The sequence below is a fragment of the Apostichopus japonicus genome, chromosome 11 (genome assembly GCF_037975245.1).
Source record: "Apostichopus japonicus isolate 1M-3 chromosome 11, ASM3797524v1, whole genome shotgun sequence".
Lineage (NCBI taxonomy): Eukaryota > Metazoa > Echinodermata > Holothuroidea > Aspidochirotida > Stichopodidae > Apostichopus > Apostichopus japonicus.
The window spans coordinates 27,354,496-27,372,748 of record NC_092571.1 but is presented as its reverse complement, the minus strand read 5'-3'; the positions used below and the strand labels follow the sequence as shown (position 1 = coordinate 27,372,748).

Sequence of the window (18,253 nt, the reverse complement as noted above, 5' to 3'; positions counted from 1 at the left end):
TTCGTGAACAGCACCAGGGGCGGATCAAGGGGGGGGGGGGGGGGGGTGGGGGTTTAACCCCTTGAGCTTTCTGAATTAGAAAAAAAACTACCCTTGTACGCAGTGCCCTCCTATTTCGCAGGATCCACACAGGGCCCGTATAGATCTACTCTGGATCGAGTTGAAGATTGTAATTTTAGTTATTTTACCCAAGAAAACACCCTCCCTGTAGACCTTTCCCCTAGAACGGCCATCACTAATCGCAAAAGCAATAACAAACTTGCAAAGTTTACCATTCCAGTCATTTCAATTTTGCTGTGAGTGAACACGAAAACTCCACTAAAATAAAATAAGGGGTTCTGTTGCTCAGTGTCCTTGCAATAATGACTGTTGGTGGTATCTTCAGAAGCACCGATGCTGCCATTTTGGCTGCTATTGGGTTGCCATATTGTAAAATTTCCTGCGCTCGCGCCAACTAATTGTGGCGCTTTGCTTTATAGTTACTACCGTCATTTTAATTTTGCTGAAAGTGTACACGGAAACCGGACTTATCTACACGGCTAGGAGCCTGAAATAGTACATGAAACAAAAAGTGCCTCTGTGTTTCTTCTTGAATGTTATAGTTATATGTTATAAGCCCCTCCCATGGCAAAATCCTGGATCCGCCCCGAGCGCTCTCTTTCAGTTAAACAACCAAATGAATCTATATCCCTTACGATAAACCAATTATAGTATTCAGACAAAAGTGTCTGGACGGAGCATTTCTTTCCTAATGGAGTCACGAGTTGAAACGCCGAAGCCTGCAAGTACAATTATATTATTATTCAAATATCGGAAAGAAAAATGTTGAAGAAGTTGTCTATCAACTTATTTGTGTCTGATGGACAAACGACGTATACAAGTAAGGCATGCATGGACCTGAGGGTGCAAAGGACCTTCATTGGAGTTAATTCTAGTTTGTATTTAACTATAGTTTTCATCTTGAAAATGGATTAATTTTTCTAGAACAGTACGCTATGCTGGGTAATTTCTGAAGGATTTCAATGATGCAGGTACGTTTCTCATAAGATTTCACTAGCATGCCCATCGGGACTGTGATATCGGGTTAGCGAAATCATGCTAAGCGAATCAAATCGATACGAGAGGAAGAAGGGTTCCGTTAGCAACATTATTGTCATTTAGCTCTTCCCCTTCTCTTCCGAAATAATAGAAGAAGTCACATGAGAAGTCCGGCCGTTTCTTTTCAAGAAGAAGTCAACATGTCAAACTTACGACATATGGCACTCGCAAATTCGACATCAACGGTCAGTTTTTACAACTAAGAAAGTCAAACGTCTTTCATACAAAATAAATAATTTTTTACATTTTGCGATCATCGAATTCTCAGATGAAATGTCGGACGGATATAAAAGGACATTTCTTTCATATCATAAATAATGAAAATGAAAAGTAAATGCTTTGGAGTATATTTTCGAACTTTTGAAGTACAAGTTCAAATGTTGATGTAAGGAAATGACACATGATAGATACTACTTTTACCAAAATCTAACCACAATCGATGGAATTATGTGATACTCTCTGCAAGTTCAGGAACGAAAATCAACGTATATCCTTCACTTGTATGCATTTCATCCCTATTAAAGGGTACTTGTATTGAAATAATTGAAGCTATATATTATAAGAGAGTTTTTTTCCAGAGCCAAATATTGTTTCTATAACTCGCAGCTTTAAAATGAATACAAAGGCGACGTTTAAATTGATAGCAATCTTTGCTTTCTTTACTATTCTTGCTTCTGAAGAGACGATTAAATATGCGAACTTTAGGACGGAAAACTATAATGCGTTCTTCCCTTTTGGAAGTACTGTAGGAATTTACTGTGAACAAGATATAAACATCTTACAAGTACAGGCTTTAAGCAGTAGTAAGGATATTTTTAATATAGCTATAAATTCGCAACTGCTGGATGAATTTTCGACCACCTATCAATTGGACATGATTAATTCAACAACTATTTTGTTAACAATAAATAAATTAACAAGTCAAATAAACGGCACATTGTTTCGATGTCGCAATCAAAAGGAACTATCTGCTACAATCGTGGGTTTTCATCCGATTAATGATGTTAATCCTCTTTGTTCATCATCATATGGATCTCGATTCATATTTGAGGATTCGGTACAAAGTGACATCGAGATGAATTGTACTTCAGAGGAAGGAGACCCACCAGTGATGATGTCAATTTACATCAGAGATGGAGATGAAATCAATGACGTTACTAGCATCTCAACTAGGACAGTATCCTCTTACCTGCACCACTCTAAGACTCTGTCATTCTCATCGTACTTCAACTCATCATTTAACAATAGTGTCTTTGTCTGCAATGTCTCTCAACAATTACCAGCACCTTATCAGAGTTATCAAGGATCTTGCTCCTTCGGACCTATTCTGTTTCTCCCTTTGTTTTCTGTCACAGCGAATCCATCAACTATCGACTTCAGTGATATTAGAAATGCAATATTACGTTGCACCAGTAATGTGAGTGAAGTTAACCTTACCTGGAGTAACATCCCTAATCACTGGAAATATGATATTAAGGAAGGCGACACATACATTGAACTAAATGTAACGGATACCGGAAGTGACGTCTACTTAGTTGACATACAATGCGTTGGTTACTATGGAGATAGAGTCATTGCATCAACAGCACACGTGTTATATTTTCCACATTGTGTCATAGTAAACAATGTAGCAATATATTTGACCTTGGTGATCATCATCATTGTTGTTGCTTGTGTTGCTGTTGCGTTTCTTCTCAGTCGCATTTTTGTGATAAACTCTCGACATAGTAAGGACACAACTCAAATGGATGATGCTTCCGTAGTCGTTTTACCGAAGATTCTTCCCACGGAGAAATACGTGAACATAAATTCATCTTCACTTACATATGACAGTGGTGGTTATCTCTCTCCATGTGAACGTTTACAAGACGATGAACAGTATGATATTGTTAAATGAGTATCCTTTTCTCTTAAAAACATTTCTTCATCTTTTATTTAGTTTTTCTACAGTTATTTTATAAATAATTTTTATGAGTACTCTACTCATATTACTATTTTTCAAGTTACCGTTACACCCCCAAACAGTCAATCACTGAAGTTATTGTTATGTATCATACATTATTGAATATGTTACTTTGGTGGTAGTCTGAATACATCCGTCCCTTCAATGCAGTATGTGTGTTAAGGAAGCTGAACGGACGTCTGTCGATATAATATTACCTATTAATACATCATGATGATTCGAGCGCCCTTAAACTGAGATAACATAATGTTTAACAAAGCGTTTGGTTCTTAAATTAATCAATTGTTGTGTACGAGGGAAGACTGTCTGTCGGTGTCTCTGCATTAAATACTTTAATAAAGAAATTTATGTAACCTATTTTAGAAAAGGGGAAAGTTTATCCGAGATAGGAGTAAAATGGGAATTGAAGCCGTAGCATTCCTAAATTCAATATGTGGACGAGTTGCCCTGAAAGGTATTAGATTAACATATCTGCAATTTATACTGCGGGAGTGACCATTGCTGTGATTAACTCTGGGTACTATAGTCCGTTTGTTAGCGACATCATGCTCGGTGAGGAGAGCCAGTGTGTAGCTGATTCAACTACATGACGTTTTCCCTCCATTTTAAATGACCTTTTGTAAGACCCACAGTCTCACAACTGACTGATCGGCGCACATGACGACAACGAATTATTTCCCTTAGGTCACATTTGTTGGGAACACTACCACGAATGATACATAGTATATAGTAATGAATTGCAATATATGACTTGGCTACTACACATAAATAGAACAATATCTATAGTATTTAATAACATTCTGGCTTTGTTACACAGTACGTGAAGGGAAATCATGTAATACACTTTACACTGATATGACGTGGTACATGTAGTGCGATATAGATTAACACAGCGTCGTTTTTCTTTTGTCATGGAAAAGCAAGTTCCTGCTAACATCAGATAATAAGCTTTACACACTAATGAGCGTTGAACACCTAATCAGGTAATACTGTGAAGTGACCCTGTCGTTTGTTGCAAAATTAAATCGAAAGAAAATCTCGACAATGGGAGTGTTGTGATGACATGTGGATAACTTAGAGTATGTATACTTTTATACACGGCGTACAATGTAGTTTACTTTCGCCATCACAAACATGATCGCTATATATAATATCTCCAATAATTTGTGCATTTATTAACAGTAGTACATGAGTCAAGACTTGATTTTCAATTCTCGCATGATTTTAATTTACGATTATGATAACAATAAGTATATCCACTGTATAAAGTAAGGTGATCATCAATCTCTTCTTTGTTCAACTCTTCCCTGTTCCGATTATGCTAATAACGAAATTTGTGCATCGGGTGTTGAGATTGTCCCTGGATAATGAATACTCTCAAGTTCTCAACACAGATGTAGCTATCCCATGACCTATGACATGCACTCTTAAAAAGTTGGGTAGAAATATTGACCAACTTTTAACCAACACTGGGTACATATGTAACCGCTCAAAAAATGGGCAAAGTTTGCCCAACAGCAGTTGGGTAATGCATTTACCACGTAGTTGGGTAAATTGTTTTACCCATTATTGGTTAATCCATAAAGTTAGTTGGTCAGTTTTTTGCCCAAGATTGGTTAATGAATGAAATTGTATTGGATTGTTTTTACTCAATGTTGGTTGATTGTTACAATTAGTTGGGTAATTTGATACCCAATATTGGTTAATGAATCTAATTATATTTGAGTGATTTTACCCAATGTTGGTTGATTGATACAGTTAAATTGGGCAATTTGTTACCCAATATTGGTCGATGAATGAATGAAATGAAATGTACACTAGGGTTTAAAAATATTAACACATAAAATAGTATTAAATTCTCATTTTATTTATGAAAACAGCTTCAAAAAGCTTCACTAGAACTAACAACACATAAAATGGTTTCGCAGAATTTAGCAACATGGTATTGTTGGTTGCAGTAATCTATTAACTTACTTTATATCATATTGTGTCAATATGTTCATCATGAAAATGTATCAATGTATGCTTTGCAAATTTGCTTTAGGACTTGGAACATGAATATTGACATACAAGTTGATCATTAAACTACAATCTATTCTCTTCATGGATAAAATTATCCTTAACATGCACAACGTTGTTTGGTTCTTGCCCACTGACCAATTTGTAACAAGTGTTGTTTACAGCTGAGCCTTTTTTGCAGTTATAGGTGATTGTTTTCACTAGACACTCCATTACGTGCTAAGAAATTTGAGCACAGAAGCAAGAAGTTCAACAGGAAATGGCAAGTCCTCATAATTATATCATGATAATTATGTAGATATAACTAGTAGTGGAAAACAAATATGGCTCAATGTTTAAAGGAGGACTATTTATGATATATCAATGGCTAAATTCCAACATAAGCAGTCTTGTGCAGCTACACATATTCTTCATTTTTAAACATATTACCTATACAATGCAAACTGACTTGAATGGAACACACATGGTATCACACATACAAACCTCTCATATGTCTTTAATGTCTCAATTGTTGGAATTTGAGCACAATTTGTAAGTATAATGATATGAAATTTACAGAAAATAAAAGGAAAGGTCAATGATGGTGCAGGTTTACCTAGTTCTTCAAGCCAATGCACATAGTAAACATATCAAATATTGTATATTTCACAGGCACCTAGGAATTTTCACACATATCAAATATGAATCCCTAACCAGTTCTCTTTATAAAACTTATTTTAATGTTAAACATTGCATACAGCATGAAAAAGCATGACAATCACAAAACTGTTTGAAATCTAGCCCTAGTAGTTAAAGTGTAAATTTTTGATTGCCTGCTTCCCTTCTCAAGAATAGTCAGATCTGTACATTTGTCTTAAAAAAGACCCTCAACTCTGTCATAAGTAGGATCAAACAACATCAATGTGTACATGTTATCGAAAAAAATGATAAGATGAATTTTATAAGCAAACGTATACAAACATTTCAAGTCATATTTAAGTAAAGTTTCACATAAAGACATATACAGTCAGTGCATGTTTATGAAAAATGATAACATGCAAAGAAGTAAAAGAATTTTAAGTTACAAAAACCAACTTAATTATTGAACCAATGAAATGAGTAAAAGCAGCAAGGTTCGGATCCAAGAAGTAAGTCATAACTTTTTGTTTGAAGAAAAACTGTAACAAACAGATTAAACTATCCAGTACACTGAAAAGTCATTGCTTGGAAGAAATAAATACCATAAGATCTCTGATGCTGCTTGAAATGTTTGCGTCCAAGAATTCGTATATGAAGGTTTGAAGAAACTTCCATGTCAGCTTGCAATGTCGCTGGAATTCACTATCGAAAATATACACAGCCTTATGCATTGAAGACTCGCCCCAAACCGTGTGCAACCATCTGAAAAAGTTAACTTTCTGTTGCTTGCAAGTGACGTTTTGTTTGTGTCGCTACATAATGCAGGCAGTACAGTAATAAAACGTGATACGTTTTTATCTTTAGCTGGACCTGAGATGTCCATCGCTGTATCGATTATACACTGCTGTGGGTAATGACCGCAGCTGTATGTACTGACTGTATACTAGTGTCTAATTAGCGACGGTAGCAAACTTTGTGTGTATTTTCTGGGATCGATGGTGGTGCCTAACACTTCTGTTACACCTCATTCGAAACTAGGTCAGATTACCGGCATTAGACGTTTTTCTTTGCGCGAGTCTTCACACCCTTTAAAGCAAACACCTATTTCTGTCAGTAGGGATGGTTGTGGCAGAGCATGTCTCTCGAGAATAACATAGGCCTGGGATGGTGTTAGGTGGGTGCCTCTGCACTTCAAGGGCTGTGGCGTCATGTCCACATCGATAGTCCTTTGCGTATTCTTCTATGTCAACATCCTCCTACAGGTATGAAAGAAGAGATACCATTTATTTTTGATTGTGACTGTAATTTATTCCTATCTGTGACAGGGACATTTCAAATCAAAGAAAATGCAATGCAGAATATGACCGTGACACCTTTTTACTAAGTAGTACTAGCCTTAGTTAGACAGGACAAGAAAGAATGTAACTGCTGAGCACACACAGCTAACATCATCTCTGACCAGATTCCAGAGAAGACAAATTATGTGAACGTGGAATTTCCGTCACATGAAGCATGAGATATTTTCTCTCATAATAGCCATAAATTCACATTCATAAAATAAGTGACCTTGCAACTTTAAACAGATTCAGAATAAACTTTTGGTCATGATGCCATTTTAGTATTAATTTCATGTAGCAACTTTGAACATTCATACATTACAGTAATCTTACTAGTTTTTCCTCAACCAAATACTTAGACTCTGCAGTGAAGGTCAAGCGAGACATCAACATGCCTAACAGTTTTGGTCAGACACGGCTGGGATTGGAAATTGAGCCCCCGCCTCCTGGCTGGCTCTGACCACTCGTTTTTTCCCCATTATGTAGCTTATATACAGTAGGTGAGCGTGGGACATGATAAATTTTTGGTGGGGGTGGGAGGGGAAGGTTTCCCAGCATTTCATGACAACAAAGTTCCCTGATGAATTTTCAATATTCCCTGATGATTAGTTCAACCTATTTCTAGTGTGATATGTCTTCGCACTGTTTGGACAGCCAATATATGAGACTGACTGCTCTCTTGGGCCAATCAAATTCCCTAGCTTTTCCCTGATTTTTGAAGCATTTTTCTCAAATTCCCTACATTTCCCTGACTGGAAAAAGGGAAACTAATTTTCAAGGTTCTGCTCCCATTTTCCAGGATGGCTGGCAACCCTGGCTAACCAATCTGCCCTCACAGACCCCCCCCCCCACACCCAGGAAAATAGTTCTCAATGACCCCAGGGTTGAGAAACTATGATTAATTGTTGTCTGTTTATTCCCCTCTCAAAAAAGGATGATGTGTACAATTTTTAGACCATCTAACTGGAGAAGTTTCTTAAAAGTTGGTCATGAAAGTGAAAGAAGTTTCTTAAAAGTTGGTCATGAAAGTGAAACACAAATAACATAAAGTTTATTACTAGTTGACTACATGATCTCTGTCAAATTATATATACCTAATTTGCAATGGGAATCAGATCATGAAGCAATTCCAAATTAAGATCACAAAATCCATTAATTTATGCATGATTCCAACAAATTTTACCTTTTTGAATAAACTTCTTACCGGCTGAACAGTGATGAAGCTTTTCATGAATTGCTGTGCCGAGCTATGGCCCCTTTTACCCTTCACACCTTGTAGTATTATTGGTAGCATGAAGAATGCAAGGTTCTTCTTTTGATCTGTGAATTAGAGCATATCACATTACCAGTGTTTGTGGGTGGGTACTTAAGTTTTATGGAGTAATTTTTCTCAACAAAGGTTTAATAATGCCATCCACAGCTTTTCATCCAGTTTTGGAGTGCTAAAATAAGTTTCCCTGTTACTTATCGCCTTTTGCCTGTTCCAGTTGGTGTGTTTTACGTAAGAACATGTAACATTTCTCAAAAGAGCATTGCATGTACATAAATTGGAGCACAGTACCTGTAATGGGTATGAGGCCAAATTTAAATATAAAACCTAGAATTTTGTAATTCCTTGGCACATAAAATGGGTTATTTACTCTCTTTTTTTAGGTAAGAACATTCATCACTATAAAATGTCTGATATATGTTTCTCCACATCATCAACAAAATTGCCTATCAATACTTTTGTGTCACAAATAATGGTCTGTACAAGTGATGATGGTATATTTGAGGCTTTCAATCTCTCAATGAAAATTGCAGCAGGGTCATTACTTTGGTCAATTTCAAGATCTCTATCTTCTATGTCACCGCATGAATATGCATCATCACCACTCTCAGTTTCTTCCAATTGTTCAAGTTCATTTTGAACATTGTTTTCATTTACTGTTAGTTCAGATGGCAAACTATGTTTTGTGAGCAGATGCCTTTTGTAACCATAGCATGTTCCAAATTTTAATTTACAGTTTTCCTGACTACAAATAATATTTGACCTATGTTGAGCATTAATGCCATGGGCATGTTTCAAGTGAAAGAAAGAAGTCCTAATGTTGCCATCTACAACCCTGAGACACTTGAAAATGTATATCCCATTTAGTTTCTTTAAAGTACCTTCTGTCACCAACCCTTCAAAACTGTCATCATGGTGCCAATCTTTGGTATGAGCTCCTTTATAGTACCTTCATCCAACAAGGACAATGCAGCATTGTCTATCTCATTCTCTGAAATAACAACAACAAAAAACTAGCATTTAAAGAAAATAGCATAAAGTTTCAAAATCAAAACAGTGCCAAAAAGCAATAAGGGAGGGGAGAATTCATTAAAAAAAATTGTTGCACCTTCATCAAGTAGTGATTTTTTTTGGCATACGCCTAGCCTTAGCATAGGCCCCTTTAAGTTGTATCACTCAATTCATTTATACCTGAAAAAGAAAATGATAGAATGAGGAGACATATTTTTACATGTCAAAATCTTGTCTTTCTTATCACATAGTCTCGGGACTACAGATACGCTTACTGTACCATTTTGTGAAAATTTTGCAGACGTACGATTTACACTTAAATCATAAATTTATGAATATTGTGAGCCCCAATAAAAATCAAAATTCGTAATACTAAGGCGAGGTATAAATAAGTAGTTTCTTGTCCTGCCTGCATCCTTTTGCCCACTGGGTCAATTTCCCTTCCCTTTTTTATTTTTCAAATTTGAACAACCAATTTACCCAAATTTTTACCACAGAAATTCCCCTTCTGGTCGCACTCTCTGTAGGTTAATTGCCTGCACCCTCACTTTTTCTGAACAGTTAGGACGAGAAACTATTTAATTTATACAAATGTGATCAATATGGCCCAGGCAATACTAGCATTTATTTAAGTTATATTTGTAATATATGACACAACTATATTTGTAATAGTAAGTAATATATGACACTCAAACTAAGTTTTCCAAAACAATTTTCTGCAAGCTAGTATGAAGTGGACTAAGTTAGGCCTATCCTTAGTGACATCTTAATAGTTTTCTTAACTTTGTTCAGAAAACTGACAAATGTGAGACTAGGACTGGTCAAGTTTCATCAACATTACTTATCCCACGCCAAACACAAGCATAACTTTTTACCTCCGTAGCCTAACGTACACGCAAAGCGCGCTCCATCTTGTGCAGCAGAGTTAGGCCTAGCCTACGCACGGGGTAGTCTGGGCTACGAACACAATATATACTGTTGACCTAACGTTTGGAAATTGCCAAGTCTGTAGACAGACACAGCCTAACGTTAGGCTAGGCCAAGTAATACAAGCCAATCCGTTTGGGGGGGGGGGGGGGGTTAAATACATTATACTATACCTTCAAATGATTCCTTCAAGTCTTCTACACCTCAACTTCGTTAAAGTGTCAACACATCACCATCATCAACCGGCGACGAGAAAGACATAATTCAAAATATACTCATGAATATACTCAAGAACATTCTATTGCAATTCGATCGTATGTACCGTATCTAGTAAAAGTGTGCTGTTATCACGTCGCAGCGCGCAACATGCCTTCGCTGGTACTCCAGCGTAGTTAGTATACGGATGTACGTAAGCAATGATCACATTGCAGTGCGAATTGTACGACAATATTTTGGCGGGAACATTGCCCAGACGTTGGGCAAATGGACTCGTTTATGTACAGGATAAACGTTGGATAAATGTTTCCAACACCATTTTACCCATAATGGTTAAAGAATTAACCAACATTTTCTTAAAACATCTCTACCCAACAAATTTTTGCCCAACGTTTTAAGAGTGTGTCATGTCTAACTGTTTGTCTGAAGTCATCTTTTAAAGGAAAGTAAATCACAGAGCAACCTATATATTCTCATTACACGCAGGCTTTCTGCGGATAGAGAACTCGTTTAAAGTATGTCAATGTTCAGTTTCGATTATTTTATCGTGAAAAGCATTTCCTGAAACTAATTGAGCAATGCAAGTACAACTCTTTCCCAGACCATTTTTCGAAGTGTTTGAAGTGACAAATTGTAAAATAAACATTAAAACTGAAAGACATTTTGATCAGGAAGTTTGAACTGTAAGAAATGTCATGTTATATATAAGTCCCTGTCATGTCACGTATAAGTTAATAATGTATACATTATTGTCAACTCTGCATTTAGAGCAAGGCCAAGATTGTAAAAGAAAGCTTTTGAGATCAAACGCTTCTAAAATATACATCGCGTTCGATAATTAATATTTTCACTTAATCTATAATGCATTGAATTAAACAAATCTTAACTATGGAGAAATATTCACTGAAATCAAGCTTTCTATTTGCTCTCTATAGTTCAACTCTTGCCTAGACCATACTTTGAAGTGTTTGCTCAAGTCGTGACAAATTGTAAAAAAAAAAACATTAAAACGAAAGACTGACATTTTGTGCAGGAAGTTTGAACTGAAGGAAATGTCATATCAAGTCAATAATGTATACATTATTGTCAACTCTGCATTTGGAGCGAGGCTAAGATTGAAGTTGAAACATTTTGAGATCAAACGCTACTAAAATATATATTGCATTGGATAACTCATATTTCACTAAGCCTATGATGCATTGAATTAGAAAAACCATAACTTCAGAGAAAGATTCACTGACATCAAGCTCTCTATTTGCTCTCTATTCGATTTTTCATCTTCCTTTAACATGTCAGGAAAGCCTGGAAATTTAACCGACGCTTAAGAAGAAACTAACATTTCTAAACATAACAAGTGATAAACAATGTAATTAATATAATCAGCTACTGTACGTGAGGATTCAAACGAAATGCATCAAATAACCTTTATCTAGTCATGACAGCTAAAGACTTACAATATTTGTTATTATAAGCCACACATGATAGGGTTTATTTGTATGGCAGACCCTATTTATTCTTTTTTATCTTCGTCTCTGACACACCGTCTGTTCCGAGATCATTTGATATAAGAAAGCCTATTATACTTCTACCTTTATTCTCTGTTACATTGACTCCATCCAGAATCAAGTTCAGATAAAATACTGAAGTGATGCAGTAATGTATTAAGTGAAGTAAAGTGATATGGAAGTAAATAAATAATTACTACAAATATGATATTAACACACGCAACAACTAAATTAAACTTAATATTACGGATACCGCCTATTCAACGTTTATATTCAATGTGTTGGTTACTATGGATACATAGCCATCTTAACAACAGCACAATACGTTAGTCACATATTCGTTCGTTGCAACCAGTCCAGCAATATGTTTGATGTTGATTATCATTATCATTGTAATTGTTATCAGGTGCGTATCCAGGGGGGGCGTTGGGGGCGCGCCCCCCCGGGTAAGGAAAATAGGAGAGAAAAAAAGAGAAGAAAAAAGGGAAAAGGAGGGGGAAAAAAGAAAAGGAGGAGAGGAAGGAAGGGAAAAGAAAAAGAAAAAAGAGAGAAAAAGGAAAAAAGGAGGGAGTAGAAGATAGCCAAGACCTCGGGAAGAGAAAGAGGAACAGTCATAATTAAAGCGCTGATCCCTATAATATACACAGGGTAGCCAGTGACAGATCAAGAATTACGGAGGGGGTGTGCGCCTCACCCTATCCCTTACACCGACAACTCCATTTTTGACGTTTCCATTTTTCCTCTCTCACTAATGTATCTATATAAATACTACATATGGTCTATCATAACGCGTGTGTGTGTATGGACGCCTTAAACAATTGTACAATTGTGCTATATGGAACCAACTGTGGCTGGTCTTGAACTCGACCGAGTCGTCGGAGTACATGACGCATTTCGGGAAGGGGGCGACCGCCCCCCCCCCCCGAGCAAATTTACTTTATGACATCGCTAGTAATTTCAAAATAGACAATGCTTAGATGCAACTTACAAGGCCTGTGAAGTGTCATTTCCAGCGATCTGGGAGGCATTTTTGGCCAAAATTTTTCTTGTACGCTTCGCGCCAACGCATGGTGGCGCTTCGCTTAGATAGTTTGCCTACAGGCTTCGCCCCTCCCTCGGCAATTACTCGCTACACGCCTTTTCGAATTTGTAAAGCAAAGAGCAGATATAACATCATATCAGTGAGCATTGAAATGCATGTTCCACGATGAACAGCCTCAAAAACTGTCTATGTGTGTAGTCAAAGGCGTAGGAGCCCAATTGGATTTGGGGGCTGTAATGACTTGCCCGAAAAAAACGCCAATTTTTTCGCGCGCTTTGCGCGCGTTCAACATATCGATGCCAACACCATATAAGCAGTTTTCGATTTTTCCGGTATCGCATCGCAAAATGCGATCCAAAACGACAAACTTGCGAGACGTTTCCAAATCAGCATCGCACATTGTGCCGATTTGTGCGATACAAATTCCTAGTCAGATTTGGTCGCAAACACTCAAACCTTAACTTACGAACTGTCGATCATAATGTAGAAGTTATAATTTATTGAGTTTATACTCAATGTACAACGTATTCACTTGACCGTATAGCGAAAAAAAAACCTGAAAAAATAATATCCTACCATAGTTAAGTGTAAAGCAAATAGCCTAACCACCTCGCGGTTACGGATCTCATGTAACTAAAAGGTTCCCTGGCAACGTGCCAAAAAATGTTAACAAACAGGTGTTACACAGGGGATGAGCTCACAGTTGTTGGGAAGGTACCTGGGCAAATTCGAAGCACATGTACATGTTAAACAATGCAGTTGTAAAAATGTACGCATAGTGCACGCTATTCATTGTTAGGCAGTCTAGAAACGGGGCTTTGCTGAACGTTGTTTGTTTCATAATATCGGAAGTTTTGTAAGTTGCACTTTTTAAAGATTGAAAGACTCATTAAATCTCTTTTCATTTTATAACATAATATAGCTACTTTAACTTGTCATTTTAAAATTTTCATCAGTTTCGTGACAATTTAAATAAAAAAAGTTGTCAGTATTTTGCATCCTCAACTGCGAATTTTTTCATCGCCAGACATCGCAAAAAAATGACAACAATTTTCGGGGGCTTTCGCCCCCCAGGATCCCCACGAGGGGTCCTACCCCATGACCCCACCATAGCCCTAAGACGGGCCCCTGGACACCACGCCTTTATGCTCGCACGTTACGCGTGCTAGGCAGGCGAACACCGGCGGGTAATCGGCAGTGTGTTCACGGGAAATTGAACAAGGTTTTCCAACACTGCTGAACTGTGCAGTTACTGTATGCATCATGTTCAAGGTTTTCACGGAGGCCTTTGAGGAAATGAATGGTTAGTACAGTGATTATATGCTGATTTATGCTGATTTTTGTCATGCTTATTAAAATAGGTTTGTCGATATTTATAGATGTTTGTCGATAAGCAAATAATAAATTAAATTGCAATTCAAAAATAAGTGCGTTTTACAGGTTCTTTCGGTTTGTGTAAAAGTATCTCCAAAAGAAGTCTATCTTCAAACGCTGGTACCAGGGTACAGTACTTATTTTTCTTTCAATTGTCTCGGTTGTAATTTCCATGTTTTCAGAGACGTATAACGCAGGCACGGATCAAAGCGCTGAAGTTTGTAGTTCATTCTAGTTTTCATAATGTATAAATTGGAATAATTCTATAAGCTATACTGTTTAATTTCTGAAGGATTTTTTGTGAATTGAATCCTCAATAGCGGGAAGTTCGATTGAGATTTGTTACGTCGGTAAGTCCACTTAATGTTACTATAACTGTTAAACAAGCTATGAGGAAAGTATTAAGGAATCTAGTTTTACGGGCATCAGTTATTCGTTGAAATTTTGTAAAAGCCTTATAAGCTAGCTTCACTTTGAAGCAATAATGTAGCACTACGCCACATCAGATAGTATAGCATCACATAGTATAGGCTTAGGGACTAGGTGCAGGGGAGCTAGCACTGATCAGAGTAAAGGCAGGAGTTGCTTTCTCGACATTTCCCATTCTTCCCAATTTTATAAGAACAGAACAAGAGGCACATTGCATTCTAATATCAGCATATAGCATCATTCACCATTTTTTTGCTCAAAATATCGAAAAATTAAACAGTCGAAATTACGGCATACAAAAACAAGTAACTAATTGCAATAATCCAATTGTAATCATAAGAAACATTTCAAGACTTTGAGGAAGTAAACATTCTCAGTTTTTACATTGAATAGTGAAGCATTTGAAAGAAAGTTGGATGTTTAATAAAAAATGTAAAATATGAGTAATACGTCGACAGTTTGTGAATGAAATACCTTAATTTCTACAAATAGAAATTCCGAACGAAGTAGTAGAAATATTGAGATAAATGTCCAAAATTAGAGTTAAAAAATATCATCAGTTGAAAAAAGTGGAACTGAAATAGCAAATAGTAGTTTGGGGCGATTATTCGAGAATTTTAAATGTTCGTAGAACTTTCGTCTTTTACAAAAATTATTAAATTTTATGCAAAAAAATAATGCCAATCGAAGTTTGAGATGATATACTTCTAATCTTGTCTGAGATAATACTAATTGTTGGTAGGAGAAGTGCTACTTCAAGAGGAGGCAGTTACTCAGGGAAAAAGGACAAGATAAATTAATTCCAAGAACAGGTATATTCGAGATGTGGATAGGAAAAGTTGAAATTCCCAATTTATCGTCTAGGTCATCGCAGCTTGTGCAAAACTGAAATAGTGCCAAGGGAACTTCTACAACTCAAATCGACTTTTGTCCCACCCCTAACACAACTTTCAACCGGCTTCTCCTACTCCTGCATATTTAAATTCCATCGATATGCGAATAATGCATAACATACATACATACATACACGCATACACACGTACATACATACATACATTGAAGATATCTATTCAATTTGAGACATTAAAAAGCTCTTATTATTTTTGTCCTTTCTAGTTTAGGTACATAGCCTTAATTGTAAGTATCATCACACGGCTGAAGACCAATATGGATTCAATGAGACTTGAGAATATTTTATCGACACTTTTATCGTGTGCGGTTATAACAACATGTTTGGAACCTTCCTTTCCTCGGCGTATGACTACAAAATTTGCTCCTATTCCTGACCCTATCAACGTTCTGAAGAATGAAACAGTTGAATTTATTTGTGAACAGAGTGCTAACAATCCATTTAACATAAGATTGGTCTCACTACGGACATTAAAACATGCAACTGAAGAATATAAAGGAACATATAGATGTGGTGAAGTTGGTAATGAGAAATATGCTGTGATTAGCAATGTCTACACATTAATAAGCAGTAAACCTATTTGTAAATCTTCCATTGAAATCGGCTCATATACTTTCGAGGATCAGATTGACCTTGTCGAAATGAACTGTACTTCAGAGGAAGGAATTCCACACGTGACTATGTCAAACCATATCATACAGGGAATTAAAACCACAGATGTCACTAGCATCTCAACCAAGACAACATCCTCTCACCCGCATTCCTCCAAGACTCTATCATTCTCATCGTACTTCAACTCATCATTTAACAATAATGTCTCTCAACAATTACCAGCTCCTTATAATCAAAGTTATCAAGGATCATGCTCCTTAAGACCTATACTACTTCTCCAATTGTTCTCTGTTGCGGTGGCTCCATCAGATATCATTTGCAGTAATGTGAAGAATCATATTTTTATTTGTGCCAGTAATGTGAGTGAAGTTAACCTAACCTGGACTAACATCCCTAGTCATTGGAAATATTATATTAGTTAAGGCGATACATACATTCAACTGTATGTTACGGATACCGGAAGGGACGTCTGCCCAGTGAATATACTATGTGTTGGTAACTACAGAAATAGAAATATCACAACGACGATCCAAATCAGTGCAACCAATAATCCAGGTCGAGTAATAGCTGTTTTATTAGTTGTCGTGGTCATCAGCTTCTGTTTAATATGTCTCATTGTAATTATAGTATGTAAATATCGCTTAAATGTTTCCGCCGGAGAGAACCCTAGTACGAATAATGCTAATGATAGAAATACATCCATGAATGATGACATAGTCCCACCGATTGAATCTCAGATTGATAATAGTAATGCATTAAATCTACCCACAGATAACTATACGAACATCAATTCATCTTTATTTACTTATGACAGTGGTGGTTATCTGTCTCCCTGCGAACCTTTACAAGAATATGAACAGTATGATATTGTTAAATGATTATTCTTTATGTTATAAACTTATATTCATATATTACGTTTTGGTTTTGATTCATTATTATTTTTTTTTTATTATTGTGTTAAATACAGTATTTAGTATTTTATCATCAAATTACCGTGATAATTCAAAAACAGTTAATGACAGACGGCATTCTGTTGTATCATGTAACGTGATACACATTGGTGGAAATAGTCTGAATATATCCGTCCCTCCATTGCGGCATTTGTATTTACATGTACAGAGGTCTGGGAACTTTGGAACAATAGTCTGTTTGTTAGCACACCACCACGCCTGGTTAGCGGAGTGGAGGACACAGGGGGTGGGTGTGCTACCCCAACAGGCGTAATTTAACTACATGGTATTTCCTTCATTTTATATAACCTATTGTAAAACCCAGAGCCAATTAACACTGACTTCAACGCACAGAATGGGAGTTAGGCGCACAAGACGACAACCAATTAATTTCCTTTTCGTTGGTCTCATTTGTTGAAACTATGCAATTGCGAATCACCACGCACTGTCGACGCTAGCAGCAAGAGAAATGACACATTAAGAGAATAGAATAATGACTTGAGGATTGATAAAAAAGAAACAAATTAATACAATTTCTGGCATTATTGCAAACATGATCATGTAATGTTGATACATGTGGTAATATATATGTATAAATATATATATATATATATATATATATATATATATATATATATATATATATGTATGTATGTATATATATATATATATATAGATATATATATAGATATATATATCTATACATATCTATATATGGGCAATTCAATGATGGAGGGGACATGGCCTAAAAAGTGTCAGTTTTCAACATGCTATCAGTCTAATGTTGTAGTATACATATCTAAGTTTGTGGAATAGGTAAGCAATTTTTCTTGAACACTCAAATTTTGAATACATGGCTCAGATAATCAAGGAGGATGAGAGCTCAAAATAATCCTGAAAATGCATCATACATTCCATTCCATCCTATTTAATACTCATCAGATAGTATTTAGTAGTTTCATTACGTGTTAT

General features: G+C 36.3%; 1 protein-coding gene and 2 long non-coding RNA genes across 6 annotated transcripts in view; 1 reads left to right on the top strand and 2 right to left on the bottom strand.

Annotated features, from left to right (window-relative positions):
• The window catches only part of LOC139975557 (uncharacterized), a 466,508-nt gene that overhangs the window by 173,315 nt on the left and 274,940 nt on the right, over nt 1-18,253 (bottom strand). The gene's annotated exons all lie outside the window — the stretch shown is intronic.
• LOC139975537 (uncharacterized) overlaps nt 1-18,253 on the top strand; it is a 93,158-nt gene that overhangs the window by 8,388 nt on the left and 66,517 nt on the right. The window lies entirely within an intron of this gene.
• Nucleotides 321-12,085, bottom strand: LOC139975559 (uncharacterized). 2 transcript variants are annotated; one of them, XR_011795781.1, is made up of 4 exons: nt 10,417-12,085; nt 9,187-9,296; nt 8,219-8,355; nt 321-6,954 (listed from the first exon to the last, which is right to left on the bottom strand). It is a non-coding gene; the product is annotated as an uncharacterized lncRNA (long non-coding RNA). The 2 variants fall into 2 exon arrangements; XR_011795780.1 differs by having other exon boundaries at nt 8,240-8,355.